The following is a 22,608-nucleotide window of genomic DNA, read 5'->3' as shown; positions in this document are numbered from 1 at the left end:
TTTCTAACGCTTTTCCTACATTCCCTGTGAACAGCATTATATTCTTCATTAGATATGCCACTTTTTCATTTGATAGAAATTTCTTCTTTACTTTTTAGCAAGTCTTTAACTTCTGTGTTCATTCATCCTGGTCTCTTTAAATGCTTCCATGGCACCATCTTGTGAACTCAGCTTCTGACAGGCCTGAGGTCTGAAACTACATCAGAAGTTCTCAATGAAAGTCTATGAGAATCAGCCAATGTCACGAAGAACGACCATGGAGAAGGATCTTAAGCATAAGGAAAGCAAGGCGTTCTGAAAGTGATGATATGGCCCCAACCAATCTCTGATCTCAACGTCATCCTGTTTGTGTGGGATTGTTTAAAAATACAGAAGAATGTGTGCAAACCTACAGTAAATCCACAGAATTCTGCAGATACTTCTCCAAGATGCTTGGAGCCTCTTGCAACCTCTCAGCCAACTTCCTTCAAGAAATATATGTAAATGCCCCTAGAGAAAAATAATGCTTTGACTGTTTGGAAGGCAAAGTTTGATAACATCAAAAACAAATTTGATTTATATTTTTGTTTTGTCCATTCACTTTGCATTTTACTATTTGACAAAAATAAACTTTTAACACTTCTAATTTTGAAATTATTTTTAACTGCTCAATTCTTGACCCTCCTGCTTAAAACTATCTCACTGCATTTTATATACAGTAAAGTACTGTATTTTATATTTTTGTAAGTTTACACATTGTGGGTATTTAGCATACAAAACATGAAAGCTTTTTTTTTTTTTTACCAAAATTCTCTGAAGGCAAGATAATTATCAATTCAGTTAAACATCTGGTCTCTTTTGTCTAGAACATTCACTTGAGGGTGATTATCGGGATCCAGTGGGCATTTGCTATGTTCTTCTGAGACTATAAAAACATGAACATCTGGAACATTTCGCCTTTACATCAGAAGGGCCAACAATGCGAAGATATCATTTTACAGATGAAAATATCCCAAAAATCTATTGAGCCTCCTCTAATAATGAAAACCATCACTAAGGATAATATAACACTTGTTTTTAGTGGGCTACATTCCCGGACTTTATACCTGAACTTGAATAAATACTCATAATTTTGAGGAGAAAATAATTCTTGGATACTTATTGATATATAAATGATGTGTGATGTGAATCAGACACAAGTCACTCAGATACGTCTTCTTGGATTTCAAAGTCTTTCCAAATACAAACCTCTTCTATTCCTTCTGCTTACCCTGAGTTACATATGTATACTGGGAGGGAATCTTCTCATTATCCTTCTAGTGACCATCATTGACCAACTCAAAACTCCAATGTTTTTCTTACTGAAGCATTTATCCATAGCAGATGTCTTACTGACCACCAGCATTATTCCCATGATGTTAGGCATTATGTTTGTTGAGGAAGGAGTTTTGTCCCTTTGGGGTTGTCTGACACAGCTTTATTTCTTTGGTATATTTTGCACTGTTCCATGTTTCCTCATTGCCATTATGTCTTATGATCGATATTTGGCCATTTGTCATCCGTTACGATATTCCTCACTAATAAGTCTAGATCTTTGCCTTCGACTTGTTATGGGAGCCTGGTTTTTGGTCATTATGCTCACTTCAATTGAGGTCTTTATTTTTATTCAGTCTAACTTCTGTGGCTTGAATTACATGGACCATTTCTTTTGTGACCTTGGTCCCTTAATGGAATTGGCCACTTCAGACATTTCCATTGTAATAATGCAAGACTTTGTTTATGGCATCTTTATGCTTTTTTCCCATTTGTTTTTATTATTGTTACCTACTTTTGCATTTTCTTTGTGATCCTTAACATTTCTTATGGTAGAAGAAAAGCCTTCTCCACATGTAGCTCCCACCTGACCACAGTATGTGCATATTACGGCACCCTAATCGTAGTCTACATGGCTCCATCTGATGAGAGCTCATCCAATATCAACAAATACAGGTCTCTGTTGTATATAGTAGTTACACCATTGACGAATCCCGTTATCTACAGTCTGAGGAACAATGAGATTAGGAGAGCTATGCAAAAGATGAGATATATATATTTTTTAAACAAAATGAGTTTAAATGTTCAGCTCAGTGGTAATAAGTGAAGGCCTTATTCAACTATGAATCAAATCATTCACCAAAGCATTGTTTTCAATCCATTAGAAGTTGTATTACAACTAGAGATGAGTAGATTAATTAAAAGCAAATTAAATTTTCTGCAAATTTCACAGAAGAAATGGACAGGTCAGAATCCACTATTTTTCTGATTTGATTCCTTTGAATTCAGCAAAATGGCATCTGGCTAATCAACATTTTAGCGCTGGGAAGACGTAAAAATAATAAAATAATATGCCGTCTTCACCCATCACATGACCAGCGCTCCAACCGATTCTGCACTAGGATGTGGACAGATAACACTTAGGTAATGACTATTAATGGCCTTCAGGCACCTTTATTTCACATATAATAAAGTTGTGAATCCAATTTTCCAGGCCAAATTCGATTGAGTCTCCTAAATTTGAAATATGAATAGTTTTCAAAAAATACTTCTGCCTTTATTTATTTCTAGTCCATCCTCCTGGAACTCAGCATGTTTACAGAAGATTCTCCTATGTTATCCTTTTGTAGCACTACTGTCCTACTGGTTTGGAGCCAGCTACCTGATCATTTGCGCCAGCCTGCATCACCAGCCTGCAGCCGACTTTATAGCCCTAACTAATAGGTCCCTGAGAAAATTCAATAAATGATGAAGTCTGGAGATCTGGTAAATGGAGTAGTTTGCGTTAACTTGTCCATGGTAGCCATTTTAGAAAATGCATATTTTTGTAAAATATCAGAATTGAATTCTGTTCTAATCATTTCGCTTATCAATATCAAGGATCCATGAAAACATTTCTGCTTTTCTGTAATCTTGAGTTTCATTCTTATCTTAGCTACATTTTCACCATTGTAATAGATACTACAGAAATTGTAAAGTCTGTGGATAAATTAAATGGTATCTGGTTTAAAGTAAGATAAAGCTTGAAGAAGATGCAGGTTAGTCTGGCCTCAGCTGCAAATAAGTGACGTTCTATTGACTCGGTAAAGTTTCTTCGATATTTCTTGCGTTTATTTATGAAAAAATGGAGATATGGCTAAAATGTCTAATATTTTGCAATTTTAAAATGTTTAATTTTAATGCCGTTAAATCAGAGAGATATCACACAAAATAGTTAATAAATAACATTTCCCACATGTCTACTTTACATCAGTACAATTTTGGAAACACATTTTTTTTGTTAGGAAGTTTTAAGGGTTAAAATTTGACCAGCGATTTCTAATTTTTTGAACAAAATTTACAAAACCATTTTTTTTAGGAACCACCTCACATTTGAAGTCACTTTGAGGAGTCAATATGACTAAAAATACCCCAAAGTGACACCATTCTAAAAAATGCACCCCTTAAGGTACTCAAAACCACATTTAAGAAGTTTATTAACCTTTCAGTTGCTTCACAAGAATTGAAGAAATGTGTAAGGAAAAAATGAACATTTAACTTTTTTCACAAAAATTTTAATTTGGACACAATTTTTTTTATTTTGTCAAGGGTATCAGGAGAAAATGAACCACAATATTTGTTGTGCAATTTCTTCAGAGTACCCCTTGTGCGGAGGAAGACCGCTCCTTAGGCGCACGGCTGGGCTTGAAAGAGAAGGAGCACCACTTGAGGTTTTGAACGTAAAATCGGATGGAATCGAGAGCGGACTCCATGTGGTGTTTGGAGAGTCTCTGATGTACCTAAACAGTGGGAACCCCCCATAACTGACACCATTTTGGAAACTAAACCCCCAAGAAACTTAACTAGATGTGTTGTGAGAACTTTGAACCCCCAAGTGCTTCACAAAAGTTTATAACGTAGAGCCGTGAAAATAAAAAATAATTTTTTCCACAAAAATTATCTTTTTGCCCCAAAATTTTAAATTTCACAAGGGTAACAGGAGAAATTGGACCCTAAATCGTGTTGAGCAATTTGTCCTGAGTACACTGATATCCTAAATGTGGGGGTAAACCACTGTTTGGGCGCATGGCAGAGCTTGGAAGGAAAGGAGCACTGTTTTGGAATGCAGACTTTGATGGAATGGTCTACGGACGCCATGTTGCGTTTGAAGAGCCCTTGATGTTCCTAAACTGTACAAAGCCCCGACAAGTGACTCAGTTTTGGAAAATAGACCCTCAAGGAGCTTATCTAGATGTGTGGTGAGCACTTTGAACCCCCAAATGCTTTACAGAAGTTTCTAACGTAGAGCCATGAAAATAAAAAAATCATATTTTTTCCACAAAAATGAACTTTTTGCCCCCAAGTTTTTATTTTCCTAAGAGTAACAGGAGAAATAGGACCCCAAACGGTGTTTTGCAATTTGTCCTGAGTAAGCTGATACCCCAAAAGTGGGGGTAAACCACTGATCGCCTTACTGCAATCTTTGGGAGGCAGAATGAACAAATCCACAAAAGGAGAAGAATTGGTTTTATTTTTATACCGTTCCTAGAGTGGTATTAGTGATTTGGCGACTTTATTCTTCGGGTCGGTGCGATTACACAGATACCAGATTTATGTCCTTTTTTTATGTTTCGCTTCTGCTACGTTCACATTTGCGTTGTGCGCCGCAGCGTCGGCGCCGCAGCGCACAACGCAAACAAAAACGCAGCAAAACGCATGCACAACGCTGCGTTTTGCGCCGCATGCGTTGTTTTTTTCATTGAATTTGGACGCAGCAAAAATGCAACTTGCTGCGTCCTCTGCGCCCCGACGCGGGCGCCGCAGCGACGCATGCGGCGCAAAACGCAAGTGCGCCGCATGTCCATGCGCCCCCATGTTAAATATAGGGGCGCATGACGCATGCGGCGCCGCTGCGGCGCCCGACGCTGCGGCGCTGGCCGCAAATGTGAACGTAGCCTTCTGTCACACACTAAAAAATGCTTTATTTTGTAAGAATTGTTTGTAAGAAATTTTAACATCGCCGTATTTTGAGAGCTATCATTTTTCATATTTTGGCCCACAGAGTCATGTGAAGGCTTGTTTTTGCAGAACAAGTTGACAGTTTTATTGGTACCATTTTCGGGCACATGACATTTTTCTATTCCGATTTTTGTGGAGGCAGAATGAACAAAAACCAGCAATTCAGGAATTCTTCTTTTTTCTCTGTTCCATGTGTGGTAAAATGGGTAAGGCAGCTTTATTCTTCAGGTCACTACGATTACAGCGATACCTCATTTTTATAATTGTTTTATGTTTTGGCGCTTTTATAGAAAAAAAAATATATTTTAGTATTGCTTTATTCTGAGAGCGATAACTTTTTTATTTTTCCGCTGATGGAGCTATATGGTGGCTTTCCTGCCGGACAAGATGGAGCTTTCAGTGATACTATTTTTATTACTATTCTTTTTTTATCGCGTATGATGATACTGGTTGAAAAAAGCATAATTTGCCACTTTTTTGTTGTTTTTTTACGGCGTCCACTGAAGAGGTTTACTAGTGTGACACTTTTATACATGGGACTTTTACGGACGCACGACACCAAATGTGTACTTTTTTTGTTTACTTATTTTTTTTAATTAAAAATTTGTATTTATTAGTGGATTTGTTTATTATTATTTTTAATTTTTTTTCTTCATTTTTCCTTTTTTTTACCCAGTCCCTTTATGGGACATTCACTTTTTATACTTTGTTTGCAGGTATAATGCATTTCAATGCACTAGCATTGCAGTGCATTATACCTATGGTGAAAGCTTCTGAGACCATGATGTGAGCATGGTCTCAGAGGCTTTCTGTAACTTGTGACCCCAGGTGACGTCATGATAACCCCAGGTCATCATGGCAGAGATCTATGAAGTTGCAGGGACTCCGATCTGAAAGCAGAGGGACCTCCCATCCCTCTGCCACCCCCCTGAACACTGCGATCGCGCTCGATCACAGCAATTAGGGGGTTAAAAGCCAGGAGTGGTGAGGACTTCACTCCTGGCTGCTAGTGCAGAAGCTCAGCCACTGGCAGAGCTGAGCTGCTGCATTGATGTGGCAGAAAATGCTGAACTTTCAGCATCTCCTGCTCGGTCATGCTGTGATTCATCAGTCAGAATTACTGACCAATCACAAAGGTCTGGGTGTGGAGAACAACAGCATGCCTCACATAGCCTCTTCCCGTGCCTCTAAGCTGTCAGTGGCAGCTGTCAGCACTGAACTATCACTGCATGTTTACATGCAGTGGTAGTTTAAATGCATGACGGACACAGTCTGTCCTGGTGCAGGAACTTACACCTGGCCATGATGGACTGTGCTCGTCAATGGACATTAAGTGGTTAACATGTTATTCATCTCCATGATTTACCTATTCGTATTGTGTCTGACAGGGGAGTACAGTTCGTGTCCCGATTCTGGCGATCCCTCAGCAAGCAGCCAGATTTCGCTCTGGATTTCTCCTCGGCCTATCACCCACAATCTAATGGCCAAGTGGAATGGGTGAATCAGATACTCCCCAAGTACCTGCTACACCTTTGTCAATGCGCACCACAGTGACTGGGTCACTTTATTGCCCTGGGCGGAGTTCTCCTACAATAACCATGTCATTGAGTCTTCTTCCAAAATCCCCAATTTTCATTGTTTATGGGTGCCACCCTAGGACTCCGACTCCCTTGAACACCCCTTCTAGTAATGCAGGAGCCGAGGATCTGGCCAGGGATTTCTCCAGGATCTGGTCAGAGACGAAGGCTTCCTTGGAACAGGCAGCAATGCGGATGAAAAACCATGCAGATAAGAGACGTCTGGATTTTCATCCATTCCAACCTGGGGTCAAGGTATGGCTCTCTTCTTGGCACAATCGCCTCAAGGTTCCCTCCTACAAGTTCGCTCCTTGGTTTATCTGGCCATTCAAAGCACTTCAGAGAATTAATGAGGTATGCTACCGGCTGAAGTTGCCTTTCTCTTTCAACAACTCTTTTCACGTCTCTCTCCTTAAGCCGGTCATCCTTGGACGCTATTTCTGGGATCCTTCTCCTATCTCTGCTGGCGATATCTTTGAGGTGAAGGCCATACTGGATCTGAAATGGAGAGGGAACAAGACACTGTTTTTGGTCAATTGGAAGGGTTTTTGTCCAGGGAGAGGTCCTGGGAACCAAGAGAAAATATTAATTCTCCCCCTCTCATGCACAGGTTTTTGCCTCATTTTTAAAGGATGGGGCATAAGGGAGAGGCACTGTAGAGCTCCGGTTGGCGGGCCCTGTTCTAAGGTATAGAGGGTCCAGGTCCCGCCTGCCCGCAGGCATCCTCCTGGTCTCCGAAGTCCTGCTCACCCTGTCCACGCTCCTGTGACGCTTCCCCAGGCTGCAGCATCTGTCCCGCATGCCTCCTCTGCTCCCTTGCTTCCTGGTTGCAGGGGAGCGAGCATAAGGCGTACACTGCTGTCAAAGCATTTAAAGGGCCAGCTCACCTTTTTTCTGAAATGTCCTCTCAGCCAGTCACAGTGAGTTCTGGATGTATTTAAGGTCCTCAGTTACTTTGGGAGGTGCCTGGGCAATTTTGTGTTGTATTCACTGTTGCCCTCCTCAGGTCTCAGACCAGCGCTTGTTCGTGCGGTTTTTATCTTGCTTAAATTTGCCAAACTGAGCGAACCAATCAGACCTTGGAGACCTATTTGAGATGCTTTGTGTCTGCTGATCAGGATGATTGGGTGGCCTTCTTGCCGTTGGCCGAGTTTGCCCTTAATAATTGGGCTAGTTCGGCTACTTTGGTTGCGCCTTTTTTTTGAAATTTTGGTTTTCATCCTTGTTTTTCTTCAGGGCCGGTTGAGCCTTCGGATTGTCCTGGTGTGGATTCTGTGGTGGACAGGTTACAGCAGATTTGGACTCATGTGGTGGACAATTTGACGTTGTCTCAGGAAAAGGCTCAACGTTTTGCTAACCGCCATCGGTGTGTTGGTCCCCGGCTTCGTGTTGGGGATTTAGTTTGGTTATCTTCTCATCATGTTCCTATGAAGGTTTCTTCCCCTAAGTTCAAGCCTCGCTTTATTGGTCCCTATAAGATGTCTGAGATTATTAATCCGGTATCTTTTCGTTTGGCCCTTCCTGCCTCTTTTGCCATCCATAATGTTTTCCATAGATCTTTGTTGCGGAGATATGTGGTGCCCGTTGTTCCCTCTGTTGATCCTCCTGCCCCGGTGTTGGTTGAGGGGGAGTTGGAATATGTGGTGGAGAAGATTTTGGATTCTCGTTTTTCGAGGCGGAGGCTTCAGTATCTTGTCAAGTGGAAGGGTTATGGCCAGGAGGATAATTATTGGGTTGTAGCCTCCGATTTCCATGCCACAGATCTGGTTCAGGCCTTTCACTTGGCTCGTCTTGATCGGCCTGGAGGCTCTGGTGAGGGTTCGGTGACCCCTCCTCAAGGGGGGGGTACTGTTGTGAATTCCGTTCTTGGGCTCCCTCCGGTGGTTTTAAGTGGAACTGCTGCTCCTTGGATTTAGCTTAGCAGCTGCTTCCACTGATCGTCTCTCCTGCTCTACTATTTAGCCTGGCTCTGATCTTCAGCCTGTGCCAGCTGTCAATGTTTCTTGGTTGGATTCAGATCTCTCCTTGGATTTCCTTGTTAGTCGGTCCAGTTCAGCAAAGATAAGTCCTTGCATGTTCTTTTGTTGTCCACTTGCTGTGGACTTAATTGTTCAGCTCATTTTATGTTTGCTCTAGTCCAGCTTGTCAGTATTCCATATTCAGTTAAGCTGGAAGCTCTGGGGAAGCAGATTGGCCCTCCACACATTTAGTCAGGTGTGGAGATTTTTTGTAAACTCTGTGATGGATTTTTTTAGCTTTTAATACTGACCGCACAGTATCCTTTCCTATTCTGTCTATCTAGTTAGAAGTGGCCTCCTTTGCTAAATCCTGATTTCATTCTGTGTATGTCATTTCCCTCTCTACTCACAGTTCATATTTGTGGGGGGCTGTCTGTCCTTTGGGAATTTTCTCTGAAGCAAGATAGCTTTCCTGTTTCCATCTTTAGGGGTAGTTAGCTCTCCGGCTGTGACGAGATGTCTAGGGAGTGACAGGAACATTCCACGGCTACTTCTAGTGTTGTGTTAGGTTCAGGAACTGCGGTCAGTAAAGATACCATCTCCTCAGAGCTCGTCCATGTTGCTCCTTAACCACCAGGTCACAACAGTATACGTTACCAAAAGGAATAGCTGCCCCAGGAAGCAACTCAATTGGACAGTCATAATGCCTGTGTGGAGGAAGCTGATCTGCATTCTTCTTGTCACAGATGTCAGAGAACTCTTTATATGCTGGAGGTAAAGAAAATACCTGTACATGTGGTTCCGTAGCCGTGGACTCAGGGACAGCGTCTGTTAACGCTGAGTTGCTCCTTGTTGGAAAGATAATCTCCTTGGTCTCCCAGTTGATAATTGGGTTCTGAGAATGCAACCAAGGGATGCCTAAAATCACAGGAAAATGAGGAGAAGAAATTAGCAAGAAAGAAAGTTGCTCCTGATGATTAGGCTCCAACAAAATTTCAAGGGGTACGGTCTCCTGATCCACAGGCCCAGAGATTAAAGGTGACCCATCCACTATTTCCATGGTAATTGGAGAGGCTCTTTGCTGAATTTCAATACCATGTTCCTTGGCAAATGCGATATCCATGAAATTGCCACCTGCACCAGAGTCAATCATAGCTGCACTGGAAATTCACTGTCCTGAACACAGGATCTTAATAGGGAGAGAACAGTGAGAGTTCTTTTCTTTAAGCTCCTTGGGGGGTGAAGTCATAGAAAGTGAATGGAATACAGCGTTTAAAGGAAAGGTGCCGCAATTTTGTTTTTGTATTAAAAATGATTGTTTATATAAACAATTATCTTTAATACAAAATTATTTTTTTTAACCTTAATATCTTTTTTATTATTAATAATTTTTGCAGCCACTGGGCGCCGCCATTTTGCTTTGCAGGAGTGTAAGAGTCCCAGCACGACATTTCCACTCTGCATTTACGGCAGCCCTGTGCATAGGACTCAGCAGTCGGGAGCCGACCGCGTTATCTCCTGCTCTGATCTGGCCACGCCCCCTGGGCTGTCTCCACATCACAGCAGAGGCAGGAGGTCGGCGCCATGTTTCTTCAGCCCACAGTGTGTGAGCTCCACTGTGACTGAGAGCTGTGCTGTTGGAGGGGCAGCTCCAGCTGCCTCTCCTTTCACACTGTCAGCAGTCGGCTGTTCCCTGTCCTCTGCTGCCTGGTGCCCTGGCTCAATCTCTAGAATCGCTAGAGAGGGTGAAGTGCTGGGGTCTGATGTCCTCTATCAGGAGCTGCAGAGAGGTAACAGGGGGGGGAGGGGGAGAATCTCTGTGCTGCTCCGACCCGACCCTGCCTCTCACTGCAGCCACTGATCAAGGACATCAGACCGTGTATCTATCACTACACTGTGCTGAGCCATGTATCTAATCCTCTCCTGTATGATAGTCTGCTGTGCCATGTACCTAATCCTCTCCTGTATGATACTGTCTGCTGTGCCCTGTACCTAATCCTCTCCTGTGTGATACTATGCTGAGCCGTGTATCTAATCCTATACTGTGTGATACTGTCTGCTGAGCCATGCATCTAATCCTATACTGTGATACTATGCTGAGCCATGTATCTAATCTTATACTGTCTGCTGAGCCATGCATCTAATTTTATACTGTGATACTATGCTGAGCCATGCATCTAATTCTATCCTGTGTGATACTGACTGCTGAGCCGTGTATCTAATCCTCTCCTGTGTGATACTATGCTGAGCCGTGTATCTAATCCTATACTGTGATACTGTCTGCTGAGCCATGCATCTAATCCTATACTGTGATACTATGCTGAGCCATGCATCTAATTCTATCCTGTGTGATACTGACTGCTGAGCCGTGTATCTAATCCTCTCCTGTGTGATACTGACTGCTGAGCCGTGTATCTAATCCTCTCCTGTGTGATACTGACTGCTGAGCCGTGTATCTAATCCTCTCCTGTGTGATACTGACTGCTGAGCCGTGTATCTAATCCTCTCCTGTGTGATACTGACTGCTGAGCCGTGTATCTAATCCTCTCCTGTGTGATACTGACTGCTGAGCCGTGTATCTAATCCTCTCCTGTGTGATACTGACTGCTGAGCCGTGTATCTAATCCTCTCCTGTGTGATACTGACTGCTGAGCCGTGTATCTAATCCTCTCCTGTGTGATACTGACTGCTGAGCCGTGTATCTAATCCTCTCCTGTGTGATACTGACTGCTGAGCCGTGTATCTAATCCTCTCCTGTGTGATACTGACTGCTGAGCCGTGTATCTAATCCTCTCCTGTGTGATACTGACTGCTGAGCCGTGTATCTAATCCTCTCCTGTGTGATACTGACTGCTGAGCCGTGTATCTAATCCTCTCCTGTGTGATACTGACTGCTGAGCCGTGTATCTAATCCTCTCCTGTGTGATACTGACTGCTGAGCCGTGTATCTAATCCTCTCCTGTGTGATACTGACTGCTGAGCCGTGTATCTAATCCTCTCCTGTGTGATACTGACTGCTGAGCCGTGTATCTAATCCTCTCCTGTGTGATACTGACTGCTGAGCCGTGTATCTAATCCTCTCCTGTGTGATACTGACTGCTGAGCCGTGTATCTAATCCTCTCCTGTGTGATACTGACTGCTGAGCCGTGTATCTAATCCTCTCCTGTGTGATACTGACTGCTGAGCCGTGTATCTAATCCTCTCCTGTGTGATACTGACTGCTGAGCCGTGTATCTAATCCTATCCTGTGTGATACTGTCTGGTGAACCGTGTATCTAATCCTCTCAGGCACTCCTCTCCCCCCTGCATATCTTTCCCCATTACACACACAACTCAATGCATGCGATAACAGGAGCTGCAGGGGTCATGCTGTATTATGGCATTATGTGAGATCTATATGACGGTATTATGTGATCTGTATGGTGGTGATTATGCTTGATCAGTATTGTGAGAATTATACGGTGGTATTGTGTGTGATCTATATGGTGGTATTATGTGAGAACACTGGCAGTATTATGTGTGATCTATATGGCGGTATGTGAGAACACTGGCGGTATTATGTGTGATCTATATGGTGGTATTATGTGAGAACACTGGCAGTATTGTGTGATCTATATGGCGGTATGTGAGAACACTGGCGGTATTATGTGTGATCTATATGGTGGTATTATGTGAGAACACTGGCAGTATTATGTGTGATCTATATGGCGGTATGTGAGAACACTGGCGGTATTATGTGTGATCTATATGGTGGTATGTGAGAACACTGGCGGTATTATGTGTGATCTATATGGTGGTATTATGTGAGAACACTGGCGGTATTATGTGTGATCTATATGGTGGTATTATGTGAGAACACTGGCAGTATTATGTGTGATCTATATGGTGGTATGTGAGAACTGTATGATGGTATTGTGTGTGATCCATATGGCTGTATTATGTGTGCTCTATATGGTGGTATGTGAGAACTGTATGACAGTATTGTGTGTGATCTATTTGATGGTATTGTGTGTGATCTATATGGCGGTATTATGTGTGAGCTATATGGCAGTATTATGTGAGAACACTATGGCAGTATTATCTTCAGAAAGCGGACCCATTCTATGGTGGTTCTGGTTGAGCACCTGCACGTGGGTCTGGGGTAATAGAGGGGGCAGCATGACCTCCAGTTAGGTGCAGTCAGGGCTGGTCAGGCTGCTGAAGAGAGGGGTCTCATTTTTATTGTTACTATATGGCTAAATTTCCTTCCCAGCGTCACCCCGTACTTCGCCTGTCGTCTCACTTTCACACATCACCAGGACAGGATGGAGAAGACAGGATCTGAGGAGGGGAATGGGGTCTGCATGCAAAGTCTGGATCAGAACAGGCCATCAATCCGCAGAAATGTTTCCTGGATTTCTGTGGAGCAGACGGTCCATCCATGTGTATAAAAGACAGCGCTCTATGTACAATCCCTGGCTGCTCCGCGCACCAAACAGGGTGCCCCCATAGACCAGCACACTGCTCTCCTGAAATACTCTGCGCTGCGGTCACCCTGCTCCCTCCACCACATATCTCCCAGAATCCTTGCTGGCTGCCATCCTCGGTGACTGTCTACTTGTCAGTGTAAGGCTGCTTTCACACTAGCGTCAGTACGGGCCCGTCGCAGTGCGTCGGGCCGACGTACCGACGCATGCTGTGAAAGAAATGCCTGACGTGGTAGCGGATGTAGTCTTACGACGCTTCTGCTGCCCCATTGTAAGGTCCGGGGAGGAGGGGGCGGAGTTTCGGCTGCGCATGCACGGTCGAAAATGGCGGACTCGACGCACAAAAAAACCGTTACATGTAATTTTTTTTGTGGCGGTGGTCTGCCAAAACACGACTCAACCGTCGCACGGTGGTTGCGACGTGTGGCAATACGTCGCAATGCGTCGGTAATGTTTAGTCTATGGGGAAAAAACACATCCTGCAGACAACTTTGCAGGATGTGTTTAGCAGGATGTGTTTTATCTCCTGAACGACGCATTGCGACGTACAGCCAACAACGCTAGTGTGCAAGTAGCCTAAGGCTGCCGTCACACATTCAGTATTTGGTCAGTATTTTACCTCAGTATTTGTAAGCCAAGACCAGGAGTGGGTGAAAAATACAGAAGTGGTGCAGATGTTTCTAATATACTTCTCCTCTAATTGTTCCACTCCTGGTTTTGGCTACAAATACTGAGGTAAAATACTGACCAAATACTGATAGTGTGACGGCAGCCTTACTCTGCAGTCACCAACAAAATGGCTGCTCACTGGATTCCTGAATATCATCCTCTTATCCCTTAGCAAACACCCAGAAGGGAAGGAGAGGAGACATCACACAGGACAGCAGACTCCGCCCATAATTACTGCAGTGCTGTAATGTGAGCTTGTTGTACACGAGGTTTTTCTGAAATTTCAGCAGCTGCTCCCCCTAGTGTTTAAAAGTGGAAATTCCAAAACTTTTCAAATTATTTTTCATATTTTACTAAATTATAAACAAATGATAATAATTTTTAAGAAAATGTAAACATTAATTCTTTACATTTTTACAATTTCTGTAAAAAAATTTTTTTTGATGGCACCTTCCCTTTAAAGGCAGGCTACATTCAGAGATGTCAGATTCATCATCACAGTTGTCATACTCCCCTACTACTGCAAGCACCTTGTTAGGCCATCTAGGACACTTAGGACAATTGATCAAGAAGTGGTCAGACTGGCCGCAGTAAAAACAGAATTTCATGAAGGCGATGCTCCCGTCACTCATTGATCTAGTGCCTCTGAATGGAATCAATTTGCAAGGGCACCTCCTGCACCTCCCGAGATGTTTTACCTGCAGGCTCTTTGGAAGGAAGGGAAAAGTTAGAAATTCGGTTATATGCAGCAAACTTCTCCTGCCTACGCTCAGTAAGGCGAATGTCAATGCACGCACAATGCTGTATAAATGTCTCTAGCTCTTGTGGTGACTCAGAGCGAGCTAATTCATCTTTTACAATACTAGACAGACCCCTTTTAAAAATAGGCAATTGTGCATAACTGTCCCAATTGGTATCTACCGCTAATCTCCTGAATTCAGTAGCATACTCAATTACAGAACGTTTTGCCTGGCATAAAGACAATAAAGCAGATTCAGCGGTTGCACGGCGATTAGGATCATCAAACATTAATGCCATAGCGGCCAAGAAATCATCCAAGTTATTTAACCGTGGGTCACGAGACTCAATCATCGGATTCGCCCAGGCGAGCGCTCGTGCGGTCAGCAGCATTATTACACACAATACTTTGGATCTATCATTAGGAAAACAGTCAGCATGCACATCAAAATGTAGCATACATTGATTCACAAAGCCATGAAATTTGTCACGATCACAATTAAATCTGAATGGGGGCAACTTAGGTGGGCTAGCTGGTGGCGGTTGCCCAGAGGGAAAAGTCGCTTGTGCAGCTATTTGCGTGCTTATGTCCTGAAAAGCCCGTCCATACTGGGACTCTATGCCAGCAAGTTTGTTTTCCTGGGCTGCCATGTGGGTGCTTAAGTCCTGCACAGTCTGTCCAAACACTTGTTGATTGAGTTCAAAGCTTCCAAACTTTTTTTGCAGACCTTCCACATCTTTCTGCAGTGATCTAATTATGGAAAACACCTGCTCTAGTCTACTTTCTGCAGTCATTGTTCCAGCAGTTTCCTTTTTTTTTTAGACTAGAGTATCCTGTAATAATTATAGGGGATAACTCAGGAGACTCTTTGGGTAGAACAAGACAACTACAGGACACAGTTTTATAAGTGGTAAAGTTTATATGATCACACGGTGATTCAAACAGGTGCAGAGAGAAACTCAAGTCCACAACACTTGGTGCAAATATCAAATGCAGCTCAGCAGTCTATAGGAAACTTCAGAGGAAAATGCAATCACGCAGAAAGTCTATGAAGCACAATTATTCTTGAGGATACTTGACACGAAGTCCTTGCTTAGTCCAAAACACAGATATGCTTATAAGGCAGTTCAAATAATATCTTAGCTCAACCAGGGAAGTCTGGGTAATAGTCTCAGGTTCTTGCAGAGCAGAAACAGCTTACATGTCCAGCAAATGCAGATGGAAGCAAACACGAGCAGCAGATGAAGGAGGATTACTGGAACTGGTGTATGCAGCAGGAACTCAGAGCAGAGTAGCAGGATAACCCTTCAGGTTCACAGGAGCAGGTATATAGCCAGGGAGTCACCAGAGGTCAGGAGCTGGATGCAAGGCAGAATACTCTAGCACAGACTAAAGGCTGGGGTGGAGTTTTATAGCAGGAAGACACAGTGCACATGAGGCCAAAGACGCCATCTTGGAAAAGGGCAGTAATGCACAAAAAGGTAATACAAATGTTCAGAGCCCTGACATACACATCAAAATGTCCTACTGTTTACAAAGAAATAAAGGAGGAAAGTTTACATAAATAAAAATACATTTCATTTGAAAGATGGTAGAACCTGATCAAATGTACAACATCCTTATAATAAATACAGTGCAAAGGCAGAATTACACAAAAAAGCAAAAATGTATCTATAAATAAACACACAAAGGATGCAATATCCAAATCAAGGTGGATATTTAAGAGAACTCAACAAAAGATTAATAGGGCAAGATTCAACAGCCCATAATAGGTAGAGTGAACACATAAAAGCTCTGCCTGTAATCAAGACAGAAAAGGGGTCTGACCTCTTACATAATGCCGTGCCATGTGTGTCTTCGTCAGGGGCAGATCATATCCTTCTGAATTCTCTCTCTGTCTTCTCTAGTATTAGCTATGCCTCCTAGGTTTGCATCATCTGCAAATTTGATTAGTTTACATTCAGTTTACTTGTCTAGATCATTGATGAAAATAACAACACTGGGGCCAGGGAAGAGCCTTGTGGTACCCCACTTAGAACACTCTTCCAATTGGATGTGCAACTATTTATCACCACTTTTTGAGTGCAATCACACTGAGCCAGTTATGAATTTACCTAACTGTAGCCTTAGGAAGGTATTTGATACTTTATCAAATGATTTTCTGAAGTTGAGATATACTATATCTACTGAATTTCCCTGTTCCACTCAGTCAGTGATTGCATCATAGAAGGAAATTAGATTAATCTGGCATGACTTTTTGGTAAAAACCCATGCTGGCTATGGTTAATTACTGTATTTTTATTCGTACTTGCACACGTGCTGTTTAATAATTTGCTCAAAGATCTTTAATGGTTTAGAAGTAAGGCTGACTAGCCTGTAATTTCCTGGCTCCGTGTTCTTTCCTTTTTTGAAGATAGGGAAAACATTTACCCTTTTACAATCTTCAGGGATTTCTCCTGTGCTCCAGGATTTTTCAGATTCTGGCTAGTGATTCTGCAATTTTGTCTGCTATCTCTTTCAGTACCCTAGGATGTAATTCATCTGGACCAGGAGATTTAAGTTCATGTAAATTAGCTGTTGATGTTACAATTGTTTTCTTAGAGAACATAGATGCAAAATAGGAATGGAAAAGTTTGGCCTTCTCAACATCACCTTTGACCACATCACCCTTTTCATCCTGTAAAAATCCTATAGCATTTTTGTCTTTTTTTATTTTCACATGAAATCAAAATCCTTTTTTATTGCTTTTGATCACAATTTCAAACCTCACTTTTTTACTGACTTTAGATTTTCTAACGCTTTTCCTACATTCCCTGTGAACAGCATTATATTCTTCATTAGATATGCCACTTTTTCATTTGATAGAAATTTCTTCTTTACTTTTTAGCAAGTCTTTAACTTCTGTGTTCATTCATCCTGGTCTCTTTAAATGCTTCCATGGCACCATCTTGTGAACTCAGCTTCTGACAGGCCTGAGGTCTGAAACTACATCAGAAGTTCTCAATGAAAGTCTATGAGAATCAGCCAATGTCACGAAGAACGACCATGGAGAAGGATCTTAAGCATAAGGAAAGCAAGGCGTTCTGAAAGTGATGATATGGCCCCAACCAATCTCTGATCTCAACGTCATCCTGTTTGTGTGGGATTGTTTAAAAATACAGAAGAATGTGTGCAAACCTACAGTAAATCCACAGAATTCTGCAGATACTTCTCCAAGATGCTTGGAGCCTCTTGCAACCTCTCAGCCAACTTCCTTCAAGAAATATATGTAAATGTCCCTAGAGAAAAATAATGCTTTGACTGTTTGGAAGGCAAAGTTTGATAACATCAAAAACGAATTTGATTTATATTTTTGTTTTGTCCATTCACTTTGCATTTTACTATTTGACAAAAATAAACTTTTAACACTTCTAATTTTGAAATTATTTTTAACTGCTCAATTCTTGACCCTCCTGCTTAAAACTATCTCACTGCATTTTATATACAGTAAAGTACTTTATATTTTTGTAAGTTTACACATTGTGGGTATTTAGCATACAAAACATGAAAGCTTTTTTTTTTTTTACCAAAATTCTCTGAAGGCAAGATAATTATCAATTCAGTTAAACATCTGGTCTCTTTTGTCTAGAACATTCACTTGAGGGTGATTATCGGGATCCAGTGGGCATTTGCTATGTTCTTCTGAGACTATAAAAACATGAACATCTGGAACATTTCGCCTTTACATCAGAAGGGCCAACAATGCGATGATATCATTTTACAGATGAAAATATCCCAAAATTCTATTGAGCCTCCTCTAATAATGAAAACCATCACTAAGGATAATATAACACTTGTTTTTAGTGGGCTACATTCCCGGACTTTATACCTGAACTTGAATAAATACTCATAATTTTGAGGAGAAAATAATTCTTGGATACTTATTGATATATAAATGATGTGTGAGGAGAATCAGACACAAGTCACTCAGATACGTCTTCTTGGATTTCAAAGTCTTTCCAAATACAAACCTCTTCTATTCCTTCTGCTTACCCTGAGTTACATATGTATACTGGGAGGGAATCTTCTCATTATCCTTCTAGTGACCATCACTGACCAACTCAAAACTCCAATGTTTTTCTTACTGAAGCATTTATCCATAGCAGATGTCTTACTGACCACCAGCGTTATCCCCATGATGTTAGGCATTATGTTTGTTGAGGAAGGAGTTTTGTCCCTTTGGGGTTGTATGACACAGCTTTATTTCTTTGGTATATTTTGCACTGTTCCATGTTTCCTCATTGCCATTATGTCTTATGATCGATATTTGGCCATTTGTCATCCGTTACGATATTCCTCACTAATAAGTCTAGATCTTTGCCTTTGACTTGTTATGGGAGCCTGGTTTTTGGTCATTATGCTCACTTCAATTGAGGTCTTTATTTTTATTCAGTCTAACTTCTGTGGCTTGAATTACATGGACCATTTCTTTTGTGACCTTGGTCCCTTAATGGAATTGGCCACTTCAGACATTTCCATTGTAATAATGCAAGACTTTGTTTATGGCATCTTTATGCTTTTTTTCCCATTTGTTTTTATTATTGTTACCTACTTTTGCATTTTCTTTGTGATCCTTAACATTTCTTATGTTAGAAGAAAAGCCTTCTCCACATGTAGCTCCCACCTGACCACAGTATGTGCATATTACGGCACCCTAATCGTAGTCTACATGGCTCCATCTGATGAGAGCTCATCCAATACCATTGTAGTAGTTACACCATTGATGAATCCCGTTATCTACAGTCTGAGGAACAATGAGATTAGGAGAGCTATGCAAAAGATGAGATATATATATTTTTTAAACAAAATGAGTTTAAATGTTCAGCTCAGTGGTAATAAGTGAAGGCCTTATTCAACTATGAGTCAAATCATTCACCAAAGCATTGTTTTCAATCCATTAGAAGTTGTATTACAACTAGAGATGAGTAGATTAATTAAAAGCAAGTTAAATTTTCTGCAAATTTCACAGAAGAAATGGACAGGTCAGAATCCACTATTTTTCTGATTTGATTCCTTTGAATTCAGCAAAATGGCTTCTGGCTAATCAACATTTTAGCGCTGGGAAGACGTAAAAATAATAAAATAATATGCCGTCTTTACCCATCACATGACCAGCGCTCCAACCGATTCTGCACTAGGATGTGGACAGATAACACTTAGGTAATGACTATTAATGGCCTTCAGGCACCTTTATTTCACATATAATAAAGTTGTGAATCCAATTTCCAGGCTAAATTCGATTGAGTCTCCTAAATTTGAAATATGAATAGTTTTCAAAAAATACTTCTGTCTTTATTTATTTCTAGTCCATCTTCCTGGAACTCAGCATGTTTACAGAAGATTCTCCTATGTTATCCTTTTGTAGCACTACTGTCCTACTGGTTTGGAGCCAGCTACCTGATCATTCGTGCCAGCCTGCATCACCAGCCTGCAGCCGACTTTATAGCCCTAACTAATAGGTCCCTGAGAAAATTCAATAAATTATGAAGTCTGGAGATCTGGTAAATGGAGTAGTTTGCGTTAACTTGTCCATGGTAGCCATTTTAGAAAATGCATATTTTTGTAAAATATCAGAATTGAATTCTGTTCTAATCATTTCGCTTATCAATATCAAGGATCCATGAAAACATTTCTGCTTTTCTGTAATCTTGAGTTTCATTCTTATCTTAGCTACATTTTCACCATTGTAATAGATACTACAGAAATTGTAAAGTCTGTGGATAAATTAAATGGTATCTGGTTTAAAGTAAGATAAAACTTGAAGAAGATGCAGGTTAGTCTGGCCTCAGCTGCAAATAAGTGACGTTCTATTGACTCGGTAAAGTTTCTTCGATATTACTTGCGTTTATTTATGAAAAAATGGAGATATGGCTAAAATGTCTAATATTTTGCAATTTTAAAATGTTTAATTTTAATGCTGTTAAATCAGAGAGATATCACACAAAATAGTTAATAAATAACATTTCCCACATGTCTACTTTACATCAGTACAATTTTGGAAACACATTTTTTTTGTTAGGAAGTTATAAGGGTTAAAATTTGACCAGCGATTTCAAATTTTTTGAACAAAATTTACAAAACCATTTTTTTTAGGAACCACCTCACATTTGAAGTCACTTTGAGGAGTCAATATGACTAAAAATACCCCAAAGTGACACCATTCTAAAAAATGCACCCCTTAAGGTACTCAAAACCACATTTAAGAAGTTTATTAACCTTTCAGTTGCTTCACAAGAATTGAAGAAATGTGTAAGGAAAAAATGAACATTTAACTTTTTTCACAAAAATTTTAATTTGGACACAATTTTTTTTATTTTGTCAAGGGTATCAGGAGAAAATGAACCACAATATTTGTTGTGCAATTTCTTCAGAGTACCCCTTGTGTGGAGGAAGACCGCTCCTTAGGCGCACGGCTGGGCTTGAAAGAGAAGGAGCACCACTTGAGGTTTTGAACGTAAAATCGGATGGAATCGAGAGCGGACTCCATGTCGTGTTTGGAGAGCCTCTGATGTACCTAAACAATGGGAACCCCCCATAACTGACACCATTTTGGAAACTAAACCCCCTAGGAACTTAACTAGAAGTGTTGTGAGAACTTTGAACCCCCAAGTGCTTCACAAAAGTTTATAACGTAGAGCCATGAAAATAAAAAATCATTTTTGCCCCAAAATTTTAAATTTCACAAGGGTAACAGGAGAAATTGGACCCTAAATCTTGTTGAGCAATTTGTCCTGAGTACACTGATATCCTAAATGTGGGGGTAAACCACTGTTTGGGCGCATGGCAGAGCTTGGAAGGAAAGGAGCACTGTTTTGGAATGCAGACTTTGATGGAATGGTCTACGGACGCCATGTTGCGTTTGAAGAGCCCTTGATGTTCCTAAACTGTACAAAGCCCCGACAAGTGACCCAGTTTTGGAAAATACACCCTCAAGGAGCTAATCTAGATGTGTGGTGAGCATTTTGAACCCCCAAATGCTTTACAGAAGTTTCTAACATAGAGCCATGAAAATAAAAAAATCATATTTTTTCCACAAAAATGAACTTTTTGCCCCCAAGTTTTTATTTTCCTAAGAGTAACAGGAGAAATAGGACCGCAAACGTTGTTGTGCAATTTGTCCTGAGTAAGCTGATACCCCAAAAGTGGGGGTAAACCTCTGTGATCGCCTTACTGCAATCTTTGGGAGGCAGAATGAACAAATCCACAAAATGAGAAGAATTGGTTTTATTTTTATACCGTTCCTAGAGTGGTATTAGTGATTTGGCGACTTTATTCTTCGGGTCGGTGCGATTACACAGATACCAGATTTATGTCCTTTTTTTATGTTTCGCTTCTGTCACACACTAAAAGATGCTTTATTTTGTAAGAATTGTTTGTAAGAAATTTTTACATTATTTTGAGAGCTATCATTTTTCATATTTTGGCCCACAGAGTCATGTGAAGGCTTGTTTTTGCAGAACAAGTTGACAGTTTTATTGGTTCCAATTTCAGGCACATGACATTTTTCTATTCTGATTTTTGTGGAGGCAGAATGAACAAAAACCAGCAATTCAGGAATTCTTCTTTTTTCTCTGTTCCATGTGTGGTAAAATGGGTAAGGCAGCTTTATTCTTCAGGTCACTACGATTACAGCGATACCTCATTTTTATAATTTTTTTATGTTTTGGCGCTTTTATAGAAAAAAAAATATTTTAGTATTGCTTTATTCTGAGAGCGATAACTTTTTTATTTTTCCGCTGATGGAGCTATATGGTGGCTTTCCTGCAGGACAAGATGGCGCTTTCAGTGATACTATTTTTATTGCTATTCTTTTTTTATCGCGTATGACGATACTGGTTGAAAAAAGCATAATTTGCTACTTTTTTGTTGTTTTTTTACGGTGTCCACTGAAGAGGTTAACTAGTGTGACACGTTTATACATGGGACTTTTACGGACGCACGACACCAAATGTGTACTTTCTTTGTTTACTTATTTTTTTTACTTAAAAATTTGTATTTATTAGTGGATTTTTTTATTATTATTTTACATTTTTTTTCTTCATTTTTCCTTTTTTTTACCCAGTCCCTTTATGGGACTTTCACTTTTTATACTTTGTTTGCAGGTATAATGCATTTCAATGCACTAGCATTGCAGTGCATTATACCTTTG

General features: G+C 40.8%; 2 pseudogenes; both read left to right on the top strand.

Annotated features, from left to right (window-relative positions):
- Positions 1-1,154: 1,154 nt before the first annotated feature.
- On the top strand, positions 1,155-2,119 carry LOC143774615 (olfactory receptor 5G9-like; annotated as a pseudogene).
- Positions 2,120-18,357: 16,238 nt separating this feature from the next.
- LOC143774614 (olfactory receptor 1f45-like) lies at positions 18,358-19,302 on the top strand (annotated as a pseudogene).
- Positions 19,303-22,608: the final 3,306 nt, after the last annotated feature.

This window comes from Ranitomeya variabilis, chromosome 5 (genome assembly GCF_051348905.1).
Source record: "Ranitomeya variabilis isolate aRanVar5 chromosome 5, aRanVar5.hap1, whole genome shotgun sequence".
Classification (NCBI taxonomy): domain Eukaryota; kingdom Metazoa; phylum Chordata; class Amphibia; order Anura; family Dendrobatidae; genus Ranitomeya; species Ranitomeya variabilis.
Note: the sequence above shows the minus strand (reverse complement) of the source record. Positions and strands in the feature narration are given on the sequence as shown.